The sequence below is a fragment of the Molothrus aeneus genome, chromosome 1, assembly GCF_037042795.1.
Source record: "Molothrus aeneus isolate 106 chromosome 1, BPBGC_Maene_1.0, whole genome shotgun sequence".
NCBI lineage: Eukaryota > Metazoa > Chordata > Aves > Passeriformes > Icteridae > Molothrus > Molothrus aeneus.
In genome coordinates, this window is record NC_089646.1 from 38,649,672 (window position 1) to 38,663,374 (window position 13,703).

Sequence of the window (13,703 nt, forward strand, 5' to 3'; positions counted from 1 at the left end):
AACTTTAATAGGGAATTATGGCTCTCTGGAATAATGAAAAGAGCAAAGGAAAACATCCCTTTCATGTCTACTTTGATTGTGAAAGAAAGTAGTCATGGACTAATGGAAGGTTAAAACAAAGGCAGGGCTACTAAGACACTCTAATCCCTTGCCAGTGCTAAATTAGAAAAAACCCACTTCACGTAACAGCTGAGTAAAAGACGTATTAATTTCTATAGACTTTGCAGAGCAAAGTCCAAAAACCTCATTATCCAGGTGTCCTAATAGTACATGTGGATGATCAGATCATGCATTTCAGGAGAGGTTTTCAAGGGAAATGCATCCACTAGGAAGAGCTTTTCAGCACCTTCATCTCCCCACCTCAGTCAGGCTGCCCTCCTTGACAGTCCCTTGGGAAACAAGGGCTGGAAACAAGAACCTCAGGTCATTCCTTTTTGTCACTTCTCCTCAAATACACTCACTCACAACAGGCATTTGTTGCTGCAGAATCAGTGCTGGGGTCCCCTTTTGTGTCACCGAGGACCTTGGGGTCAGGCAAAACAAAGGGTCACACTTCAGTTTCTGTGAAATGCCTCCTTTCTTTGCAGTCGACTCATAGCCTTTGTAAGGCCCTGAATGGAGCCTCTTCAGATGAACGGGGCTCCTACCACACATATTTCAATACTGCCCTGCTCCTTTCTTCACTTGTCATAAAAAGGAAGTGCTTTGCTCATCAGCTTTGGAAACACCTTGTTGATAGCACAGCTGAGCTGTGTGCTTGCCCACCTTCAAACTCTTCCTTTTACATTTCTTGGACACCTCTCAATTATATGAACATTTCTCTAGTAATCTCTGTGCAGTGCCAGGGATCTGCAAAAATCCTGCTTCCTTTGTCCTCTGGACCTCATGCAACCTTCATCCCTACTCCTCTCTGCTGCTTCCCATTTCCCAAATCTGCTTTTTCTCTCAGGCTTCAGGCACCCAAATCCCTTCCTTAGCCCAGCAAACACCAGTCACCTCTGCTCCAGGCTGCTCGTAGCCTAGTGCTGTCTGTGGTGCTCCAACATCTCACTCAACATCTCACTGAAGAAGGGAAAAGTCCACTCCAGCACTAGAGATTGCTGCCATCTTTGCAAAAAGAGAGATAAAAACCTGCTTAATTATCCTTTATGTAGAAGAGAATGTAATCTTCCCGGTGCTCAGCACTTTCACTAAGGTACAAATCCTCTCTCTGCAGATCTCCTGATCTCAAAGTTCACAACAGCCCTCTCCTTTGGTCTTCCAGTATTGCAAGTAGTATCAAAACAGTTTATGTTAAATGCCCTGAATGTTGAATATCTAATAAAGCAAATGAAACTTCCCCCAAAAAATCTGTGTGGTGGTAACTTCATAATCTTTTACACAGGAAGCTAACTGAGTAAATTAAAAAGTCGTTCATGTTTCCTGTTCTGCTTCATTAAGTCTTGTCCACCCATTACATCTTGCTGCTGAATCAAAAGAAAATCTTCCTGAAATCTACTTAGAATTTAAATCCTTATTGCAAAGCATCAAAGAATAATTACAATGTGTTCTTTCATATCAAGGTAATCTAATCAGAAAGTCTCATAGAATTATTTATATACATACATTTTAATGATAATTTAATAATTTATAGTCTTAAAGAAATAATCTCGTTCTATTCTATTTCATAATATACATCATGAAATACTATATTTCATTACCATGTACATTTTCCATTTTATCTACTTAAAAGAAACGCAGATTGGAATAAGTTTGATCAAGTATTTTCTAGTGGAAGAAGACAACTATTTCTTTTGCAGTGTAGCACACACAGACTTATTTGTCTTAAAAACATAATCCTATTTGTAACTTCTTCCTTTCAATTTGAATAAAAGATTGAGTGAGACATGCAAACAAAAAATGCCAGCAGTCACTCACATTAGCAGCCCTGCTAATGTGCTGGTTGGAGCTGTTAGGCTAACCACTCTGCCTAATTTTCAAAGGAGGCACTGAAACTCTGGAGACAGAAGAACAAGAGATGCAAGATGAAGCAAAAGAAGATGCCAAGAAGAAACAAAAAGTAATTAGAGAAATAAGCACCATCCTCCAGCAATGTATATACATCCTTTCCTCTCCTCTCCCCTCTGCCTCTCCCCTGTCGAGCTCCCAGGAGCAGATAAGTGTGTGTTTTGTTGCATTTTTAATATACATATCCCTGCTCTGGACACCTGCTGGCACCTCCAAGACCAAAGAGGATTTGGTTAAACCTCCAAGTGCCCCCAGTGATGTGGTGTTGGCTGAAAGCACAACCACCTACAGTGCTGCCCACAAGGGTGGTTCCTTCAATGCAGAAGGTGAAATTAAAAAAATAATGCTAACAAGAACTAATGGTGAGACCCTTAGGAATTCAAAAAGGGGGAAATGTCAGTAGAAATCTTCTGTAGGTCTAGCAGAAGTAAACTTGTCTGAATAGGTGAATTAAGGATCAAATTGTCATCTTCCAGTTGTAAATGATTATTCCAAAGTACAGAGCATCTTTTCCCTGTCCACTGTTGCCCTACACCATGGCAAAATGGGAACAAGACACTTCCACTAGACACCTAGTACACAGCCCTGAAATTTATAGACTTGCCTTGTCCAGTGAGAGAGAAACATATTGAAATATTAGTTGCCTAATCCATACTGTTGCAGTTGAATAAGAATGATTAAAGTTATCAGAAATATTTAAATCTGCTAAAGTAAAATCAGTCCTCAGGCTGAACTTCCTAACACTAAACACTTGTCTTTTAAAGACCTGTTCCTCCAAAGAAACATTGCTGCTTCCAGACAGCAGCAAAGCCCACAGCTAGGAGAAATGAGAAATATCTCCATGTGTCTATTAAACCATTTGGGAAAAGTAAAATATATTAGTCCTCCAGGGAAGTGGTAGGGTGCTAAGTAGTGGCTGAAATTACTTCCCTTTTCCCTACAGCAGCTACCACAGTGCTCCACCCTTCCTGAGCAGGAGGGACAGACCACAAGACCCATGTACAGTCTCTACCAGTCTGCTCCATGGTTAAATTCGTGCACTGTGATTTACAGACAGCCTGTAGATCTGCACAGCCATCCTTGATCCACAAAGCTCAGCACATGTTTTTCACAAACGAGACCTTTTATATGGTAGGTAGATTTGCCCAGGGGGGAAGACTTCAACAGTATTTTGTAATAAAACTCATCAGGAAAAAAAGTTATTAACTATTTATCTGTGTCACCAGTCCTCCAAATATTTATACAGGTAACTGAATTTCTTGCATGTGTATGAGATCTTTCTAACCAATCTGCTTCATTTGGCCAAATAACTTTTATCCATTATATTGTTTTTCTTACATATTTATTTGGGCTTTTTTAAGTATTTTGCTTGTTAAAGTACCTACCTTCAGTATGGGTTTGCTTTAATTTCACAGAAGTACTTAAAAACACTTCTGCACGGATTTACCACGCAAATGTTGCAGCACTGAAAATCTGAATATAAAACACCATGTAAACCTAAATTAAATTGCCCTATAGGAATTGATTTTTATTGTCCCAGCTGATAGAAAAGCAAAATGTAAAAAGCACTGAAAAGTAAATTCAATTAAGTGCTAGTGATCTGGGGTGTCATTAGTAGCATAAGCAAAGAGAGATGTTGATTTACTACTTGTTGTGTTCAGCCTGGCTCTGGTGCTCTAAGCAGCTGTGCTCTGCCAGGAGGAAGCAATCTGGAAGTGGAGGAGTGAGCTCCAGAGATTTTCTGGCCTGTCCTCGGGGGTCTGATGGCCACCACAGGTGGCCCTGGAGGTGGAAGCTGGATGGGAAGCGGGTAAGTGGTGAAGACTTTCCGCGCTGACCAGGTCATGCATAGACTATGAAAAAAGGTGGTTGCTGAGCCAGGGTAAGTAGGACTTTTACTTGAGGTTAAAGAGAGCTGCCCAGTGGCATGATTCCATTTCTGTTTATTGAAATTTGGCTGCAATGGTTTTTTGTTTCCTTTTCGGTTTTTTTAGACTGGTTCTCTGAGCTTAAATGTGTTCCTGTTCTTCCTGAGTCGAGTTCAACTAAAACCGTGTATTCTGGATGTGTATTTAGGAAACAGTGTCATCTGAGGTCGTGGACTGTAGGTACCTTCTGACCTTTAGTGTCACATGAGGGGGGAAAAAGAGAAAGGATTATGAGTATTTCTATGTATGATCCTTTTCACAAAATAAACCACTGTTTTGTTTCAGCAACTGAAGCCACAGGAGGTGCCTCAGTTCTTAGATAACAGGTGATAAAACCGTAGGATGTATTTTCTGTTTCAGGTGAAAGCTTACTGTAAAAGGGAGGGATTTACCTGCAACCTAAAGGACACCTATGGAAAGTAAGAGAGACCTGCAAAGCACCATAGCTTTTAAATCTGAATTGAAAGAAAGATGCTCACTGGAGGTAATAGTGGCCTTGAATCAACTTCAGTTCTTGTGCAAATGAATAGTCTACACTTCTCACTCATTCATGGGTGAACTCAGATGGGCTACACTGTCCATCTTGTAACTTTCCTTTTCTCTTGTCTTTCACAGACTTCACAGGTCATTGTTTTGTCAGACTCCAGACATCGTGTGTACCATTACACCTGTGGAGGTATATACACTGTTAATATTAAACATTTTTTCCCTGTTTTTTTTTCTTATTTTTCGTCCTTTTTTAAAAATTCTTTTTCTTTTTTTTTTTCTTTTTTTTTTTTCTTTTTTTTTTTTTTGTTTGGTTTGGTTTTGGTTCCTTTTTTTTTTTTTTTTTTTTTCTGGCAAGGGTAAAAATAAGGAACTCCTTAGATAAAACCAGAAAAATGTGTAATTAATTTGTGGCATCCAGTGAGAGCTTTCAGACCAAGCAGTAAAAGCTGACAAAGTGAAGCAAGTGATAATATAGTATTTAAGTGCAAAGTGTTGTACAATTTCAATAGGGGAATCTGCCTACCTGGCCTTAAAATGCCTATATGTGATAATTCTGCCTTAGAGAAATTGATACATTCCCATTCTTTCTCTCTCCAAGATCTCCTTCCATCTCCATCCACGAATGAAACCAATTCCAATGAATCAATGAATCCAATTCCAATGAATTCCAATGAATCAAGCAATGCTCAGAACTATACTGTTTTCAAAGCCAGTGAAGTAACTGAAGCTAATTAAAAGAGCAAACTTGGAGGCTTTAACTTTACTTTTAGGAAAGTCAAGTTTTGCTATTTGTTTGAACCTTAACAGGGTGAGAGAGGGAACTGCTTTTTATAAATCTTGTGGTTTTCAGTGTAACCCTGGCTGGTTCAGATTTAGCTTGGCCTTTAAACAACTAAGTTCTGAGTTTTACTGTTAAATGAAGTTGTGGGGAGAACTAGGAAGTGGTGCTGCTGCTAACCAATGTGGAGCTTCCTTTGGGCTCTGCTCAGCCTTCCCTTGTGAAAATAGCCAGAAAGTTTCAGGGAGGCTGAAAACAGGGAGACTGCACTCTCCACATTTTCCAAAAGACAAGTCAAAACATGCCCTTGGTCTAAAGTAATGGCCTCTGCTGGAAGTCTGCTAAAGCCAAGACTTAAACCTCAGTTCCCCATCCCTTAGATGTGGCACTGATTTTTCCTATCAAAAGGCTTACTTTTGTCTATTCAGTATGGGCTCCTGGCCCATAAACAACAATTTTCTTTCAGTTTAATTAAAACACTTTTGTCTGCCAGGATGCCATCAAATCTATCTTTAATTGTATTGCCAGTCATGGCTCGTTAGCCCTGTAGGCACCGTGGTCAAGCTGAAATACTAAACAAGTAAACACTGATGAGAAGTTGTGAAGATATTTCATCAGTTCATAAAATGCATGAGAGTGAAGATTTTTCTTCTTTTTTGAAGGGACAAAAACCATCCAGCAATGCAGAGGTGACACATTCTGAAAAAGGAAAGCAATCAGCAGTTCAGGCCCCTGTCTTTCAGGCTGAGAGTTGGGGTTTGACTCTGGATTTGGCCTCAGCATTGCAGGGATCCTGTCTTGTTCCTCCCAGTGCTGCCCAGCAGACCTGCTCTGGCCTGTTCTCCCTACTTGTGTGCCACTTTGTGCAATACTCCAGTTTTAAGCATGCAAGGATTCTTTTTGGTCTTCTAGCCTCTCCACAAGATTACTTGGACTTTTGTTTGTTATGCAACAACCCCATTGGTTTACTGTCATTTTTCTCATTCTTTTGCTTTTCCACATGTTTTTGTACTATTTCCAGCACTGGTTTGCTCATAGCTGACTAACCAAAGTTCTGTGGAGCTTGCATGATCTGGTGAAGCACACTACTTCCTTTGCTTATTTCCTTTCCTTTACCACATCATCAGAGGTTGTAATATATGATAATGCACATGAGAGATAATTTCTATTTATAGGTACAGACAGATGTATATGAAGTGTGGAAGAGACAGTGCTGCATAATGTATGAGAAAATTTCTTTACAGATGAGCACTTATTTTGTATTTAAGACTCTGTCTATGTCACAAAACACTGGTAAATCCAGACTGGAAGAAGGGTATCCTGTCAGAAATCTCAGCTGTCCTCTTGCTGTAGGGCTTTGCTTTTAGTTGCCTTGTTCTTTTCTTTTCTTTTCTTTTCTTTTCTTTTCTTTTCTTTTCTTTTCTTTTCTTTTCTTTTCTTTTCTTTTCTTTTCTTTTCTTTTCTTTTCTTTTCTTTTCTTTTCTCTTCTCTTCTCTTCTCTTCTCTTCTTTCTTTTTCTTTTTCCCCTTTGAATTTATTTTCATTACGTTCTGGCTACTTCAGTGTATTTGAATTTCCTGTAAATTAACTTACCTCTTCTCCAGAAAGATCTGACTTAGTCCCTGGTATCCTTATACTAAAACAGGGCTATTAGAACGACCAGGTAGAATGCCTGCTACAAGGCCGGGGTTGCAGGAGCCTCCCCTAGGAAGCATGGTTATTGCTCAGCTCCTCGCCTCTCTTCAGTTGAAAGCTTTGTCTCTAATGCTCCAGCCCGGATTTTAGGGTATCAGGGATTCAAATGCATGCAGAAGCCCGAGGATATGGCTTGACAGCAGCGCTTAGATGAGCTAATGGCTCCCTGGTGTTGAAAGGGAAAAGCCCTTCTCACCTCTAGCCATGCATTTCCATGCTGGTGAGGACTCTTGCTGAGCTGAGCGAATTTACTGACCTGGTAGGAACCGTGTGTGTGTGTGTGTGTGTCTGTGTGTGTGTCTGTCTGTGTCTGTCTAGGGAGGAGGGCCAGGTTAAGTTTTGGATGATTTAGCACGGGATGGGATTAAACGGCCTGGGCAGAGGTGGAGGGAGCAGGCCCACAGGGATGAGCTGTCATAGTTCTGAACCTCGTGGTCCCACCCAGCCTCAACTGAGCAATTCCACGCCTTTCTTTCCCCCGGCTCTAGTGTGCATCTGACCTGGTGTTGAGTCACCCCAGCGTGCTAAATCCGTAGGAAAAGGGTGGGTTTTAGGGTGTCGAGGGTGTGTGTCTGGCCTGCCTGCCCAAATGGCTTAGAGCAGGGTTGGACAAGCACGAGAGTTGGCGTAGGAAAGCAGATGGGGAATGTGCAACCAGGGCTGGGAAGTCGGGTGGGATTGCAGCAGACAGCAATTAAATTGGTTTAAGCTGTTGTTTTGTGGCAGCCTAAACCAATTTTAGAGGTGGCTTAAGCCCAAGTGTAAGGATACAGTAAGGTACCAAATTAAAATATTTTCTTCAGTAAATCTAAATATGAGCGTTGTATAATTGTTTTCCTTCATTTCACAAACACTCACATTAAGCATTTTTAAATGTTGAAAGTATTTATAGCAGCTCTTTAAGAACTGTGTCCCACTGACTGCTAGCCACTCCTGTGGCTGCGGGAGCAGTGCCCTTGCTAAGGGGTTTCTGCTAAAAGCCCTTTGATTGCCTCCCCGTTTGGAGCAGGGTTGTGCCAAAGAGGGCACCGTGTCTTCCGGAGAGCTGGGACTGGAAACCGAGTTTTGCCTTACAAAGGTGGATCGGTAATCATTTTTGGCACTAGCCTCTCTCTGTGTTTTGTTTTTTCTGCACCCAGTTGCTGTAGAAAGGAGGAATCCCTCCCTAGCTGCCTCTGAGGGGTGGTGTCCATCAGCTCTCTGCAGAGCCTGGAGCAGGCAGGTCGACTGTGGCAGCGTTCCTGGGGTGCCTGGCCAGGGGACGCTAGCGTTAGTGGTGCTCAAAAATACAGCACCCTTCTGCGGCTCTGAAATTGCCCTGGGGGACGCCTGGCTGCTGTAATCTCTCTTGCCCAGCCTCAGAGGTCCCTCTTATCTCTCTTGCCAGTGTGAATTGATCTCTGGGCAAATCTGCAAATGAATGGCTGCAGATGGGAAAAACAACCGGGGATAAATGCTTCCTTTGTGCCTGTAACTGCCACAAATGCCATTAAGGGACATGCCAAAACCTTAATGAAATAGTGCTGGGTACTTTCTCCCTGTCTCTGGGGCAAGCCAAAATGGATGGGAGCGTGATGCCTTGCCTTGTTTCACCCAGGGTCTCCATCCAAAAAACAGTCATTCTGTCCTTACACAGCACTCCAAAAACAGTGGAAATGGCTTCAGCATCCTGCCAGGTCATTTTGCCTTGGAATCTGTTGGCCCACAAAAGCTGCTAAACATAATTACCGAGTCCCCAAACCAAACATTAATAAAGGAAGCAGCGATATCTGAGGTGCTTCATTTAGGAGTTGGTTTAAAAAACAAAATCCAGAAATGTCAGTGGGAATGTTTTGCTGGGTTCAGTGTGCTGTGGGCCTGGATGTTGCCCCATGTTGTGGAAACTCTGTGCTCGTGGCTTCCGAGCTGCATGCAGCAGCAGTGCAGGACGAAGCCTGGTGTGTCTGGGGCTCTTGTTACAGCAGGAGGAAAGCAGTGCTGCAGGAATGAAGCCAATCCTTTCTCTGACTACTCACAAATCTATGCCATACATTTCTCCTTTTGGTACCCTATAACTGAGCACATCCAGCTATAATGAGGAACTGCATGGACAGGCAGGTAAAGTAGTGCAGTCGCATGAGATCTCACCCTGTAGCTCATTATATCCAGCTTGTGCAGAATGTGATGTGTTGGCACCACGGGGATACTTGGATCTGGATTCACTCTTCACCCTGTCTTCCCCATGGCAGCTGCAGATAGGCTATTGATCTTTCTCCTCATTAATCAGAATAATTTTGAAGAAGAAATAAGGGACTCATTTCCTATCCATTCTTTCCCTCAGTTCTTTAATTTACAAACAGCTTTATTTTGAGCTTTTCCTGTTTCCTGCCTCCTTTATGAGGCACCATTCAATGACTGCAACTTATTTGGTAGTGATATGTGATTCACAAAGTGTCTGGAGTTTTGCTTTGTAAAGCATTAAGATGTGAGTAAAAAGGGGAAGAGGAGTGCCTTGTTTTTAAATAGGATTTTTTGTGCTGTAACTCGATCAAACACTAGGTAAACGGATTCAATTGTCCAGGTTGGAGGAGGGAAACATGTACAGTCACAGTCATCTTTTGGGTTTACATTTTTAAATGAAAATGAGTTCATCTATCTAGGCAACATATACATCTCCCTTTACTCCAACCTCAGAACCTTTACTTACCTTCACAGCCCTGCTGTGCAGCAATAAAATGCTATTATCCTCACTTATGTTCAGCAATTTGTTTATTTTAATTGAAATTCCTTTTGCAGACAGGAACTGAATACTTAATATGCATTTTGCAGACATGGTTTAGTGGTGGACTTGACAGTGATGGGTTTACAGCTGGACTTGATGGTCTTAGAGGTCTTTTCCAACCTAAGTGATTCGATGGTTTGTTTCTTACCCTCAGAAAAGGGAAGAAGGCAAGGGAAGTAAAGGACTTGCAGAATCCAAGCCAAGAGGTTTACAACCCTGGTAGAGCAGATGGAGACTTGGTGTCTAAGCAAACTGCAGCAAATCTGTGTGCTGAATGGAGAATTTTCTACTTTGCCAACAAAAAATGTGAAACAGAGAAGCCTGCCTTCTACTTAGGATTTCACTGCCTGAATCAAAGACACATGGAAGAACTCCTACCCTCTTTGGATCGAGTTTGCATTTTTTTTCTAAGGAGAGAACTCATATCCAGTTATTTAACAAAATAGTTTGAGCTCATGATAATTTTGCAAAGGACCCCCACACAGGCAGAGGAATGACTGAAGCACAGGAAGGGATTTGGGAGTAAGGAAGACACTGAGCAAGCTGATGTAGTGAGCGCTTAGGGACTTTTAGGGGTCTGTGGAACTCAAATATCTAAATAACAATTTAAACCAATTTAAATAGCGATTAAACCCAAAAAGCCTAAAGTCTCTTGATTTTAAACTCTCCTAAATCTGACAGCTGAACGCATGTGCTGTGGCTTAGGCAATGGTTCCCTGGTTCTAAATGTGGACTTGCATTTCGTGTCCACCACCCAAGGCTAGTGACTTCCCAACATGATTCATTATCTGTCTTGTTCTCATTTGTTCCTTAAGTTCTCTTTTTTATTTTTTTTTTCACTCCCCATATTAGTGAACTTCTGTGAAATTAAAAAAAAAAAAGGGGTCTCATTTTGATGCAAATCACGCAAGAGGTTTGAATGGATTGTTGCTTTTATGGTATGTTAGGTTGTTGCATGGACCAGTTGCTAAACTCCCTAATGTCCTAATGTGATACAGCAGGGATTATATATATACAAATATATATATATACACACATATTAGAGAAAATGTCTTCACTGAAAGGGTGCTCAGGCATTGAAACAGGCTGCCCAGGAAAGTGGTGGAATCACAAAGCCTGGAAGTGTCCAAAAAGCATGTGAATATGACACCTGGGGACGTGGTTTAGTGGTGAACACATTGGTGCTGGGATAACGGTTGAACTCAATGATCTTAAAGGTCTTTGCCAACCTAAATATTTCTCTTATGTATATATATATACATGCATACTACAGAGGGAAAAGCAATTGTACCCATTTCAGATTTGTTTGGACCCTTCTCAGAGTTGTTTCTTTATTAAGCAGTGCCTCAAAAGGTGGTAGGAGTCAGGGCCATGCACCTTGACTCTTAAAGACTACATGTACAGAATTCCTAAAATACCCAGTGAGGAATGAGCCATGGATCACAAAGCAGAGTGGGAGGGTGTTATTTAGGAGGAAGTTGTCGAGCTCTTCACTGCTCTCATATGGATGAGGCTTCTTGGGCAGGTTGCATTAGGATGGCATGATAGGAAATTAAAACTCTCTTACTTGATGCTTGGAGAACTAGATGTGAGATTCCCAAGAACCTATCCAGAGGAAACCAAATGGCTGCTGCCAGGAAGCAGGTGTTGCACCTAGCTCTCAAACAGTGTAGCAGATTTGTAAGGCATTGTTGAGGTCACAATTAGGAGGCATGATTAGGAGGTGATGGAGAGCTGTGTGCTTTTGATTCCCCTTATCAAAAGGGATTTGGGGTTATTGCAGAAGTTCTGACAGCTCAGCCATGTTTGCTGTCTTATTGTGCATACTGCGAAAGGTCAGTCCACTCTGGCTCAGGGAAAGGCTTTGTAGCCAGACTCCTCCTGACAATAAACTATAAATGTTTTGTCTATCTGAAGGTGATGATAACTTGGTATTGCACAGTTTTCCTGTGCTACTGTAGATGCCTCTGTTGCCAGAATTTATCAGCCTGGCAGCAATTATAAAGAAGACCCCATGGGCTTGGGACTTGCTCTGAATGTCTTCAGAGAAATATCAAAATGTCTTGGGTTTTCTCACTGAAGAGTCACAGCTTATTATTCTGAGCTCATGAGAAAAAAAAGTGGCATATGTTTAAAACTGAAATCTGCCTCTACCATTAAAAGTGAAGAATGTGATCCTTCACTCCAGGGGTGATCCCAGGGGATGGACGCCCATCTCTGCAGAGCTGCTGCATGCAGCTCTCTAGCAGAAAGATGCACACATTCCCTGCCAGAGAGAAGCCTGGGGCACCGGAGAGGGGACCCCAGCACTTCTGCCTGGCTAACTTCTTCACTGATTATTCCTTGGCATCAATAGTGAGGGGGAAATCTTTGATTTCCACAGCCTTAGTCTATTTATATATGCAAGACTAAGAGCTGTAAATATGAGGTCTGTTAGTTGAGCTAGTACTGGAGCTTTGTTATGACGTTGTCATCAGCATATCCAGTAGCTCTAGCAGCTAATAAAAGGATATTTGCACTGTGGGGGAGTGAGAAAATCCAACTGTTAATATCTTGGAGCCTGTGTAGAATATTCTTACCAAACAGTTTAAAAGGTGTTCTCCAAGGGGCTCAAGGAGAGAGCAGGAAGCATGAGGAATTGCCAGCTGAGGTGGTGATGTTGTGGAACCAGAGTGCCATAATTGTGCAACAGGCTTAAAGCACTCCAACCAAAGCCATTACTCAGTAAAGTCCTGCCAGTGTTAAGTGCCTTGCTACACCAAACCACCAAAGGCATGAAATCTGTGATACTCTGAAGAGCTGAACAGGCCCAGGTGTGGACAGGGGTTGAGGAGAAGAGCTGAAGAGCAATTTATATTCACACTCGTTGCCCTAATCAGTGACCTAGGAGAGGAGATTAATGCTCCTTTCTGCTTAGCTGCAACCAACTCTGTGAGTTTGTGTTCAGTGCTAGACTATCAAGAGGAGGATACCCTCTCCTCACTCCCACATATTCCTTCAGTTTCTAGGAGGCATGGGTCAAACTCCTTTTGAGTTAGAAGGGAGATGAGCCCAAGTGCCTATGCATCTCAAATCAATGTTTTAAGTGCAAGGTTACCATGTTAAAGGCTGAAGGAGGTTTCTACATCTTTCAGGAGTCAGTCTGGGATTTTGAAGCTCAAATAAGCAGAAGTGAACCTTCCTGCAGCAATCCTCCAATGCTAAAGTTTGGGGTTAGGAAAGGACTTTGGAGCCCAGTTTTGTGGTTTGTATTTTCTGTGGGATCATTCTGGCAGCTCCTTAGTGTACAGGCAGGGGCCTGGATGTCTTGAGGGGTGTTTTGAATCACATTTTAGACATAGGGCCTCATGTTACACCTCTGTGAGCTGTTGCTGGAAGGGATGATCCAGCTCTTCCTGTTCCTTAGCTCCAGTTTCCAGTTCATCACTTTTTGCCTCAAATCTCATCCCTGCACATCTGTAGACAAACCAGCACAACTTGCTAGCCTGATGTCAAGAGGTTTCTGGGGCGTGTCTGGAAAGAGCAGTTTTCTGACAAAGGGAACCTAGGCAAACTTGAAATGGAGTAGCACTGGTTGCCAGATCACAAAATCCAAAATAATGTGGTGAGAACACCTTCCCACAGGCACCAGTGTTAGAGAGGAATTCAGGACTGACCCTTCTGGCAGTGTCCTACCATGGTGCTGGATGAGGGGGGTCAGCAGTGGCGGGCCAGCCCCAGCAGTGTCCCTTACTCCCTAGTTCCAGGCAGTTCCAGAGATGGAGCACGCAACACACAACTGTAAGCAGTCTGATCACAGCCAAGCAGTTTCTGACCTCATAAAGTGAAAATTATCCCATGTGGGATGGAAAGTGCCTCCAACTCATCCTTCAGGAAGTATTTTCAGGATCTGGCCCTGATATAATGGAGGACTTTTGCTACATATAAGGGGTATGATTTCAATGAACTGGTGAGTGTACTTAAGTATTTCTAACAATTCCTTCCTTGTGGAGAGTAATTGTTCTTCTCTGTTTAAATTCCATTTTCTTTCCATCTGTTTCTGTTT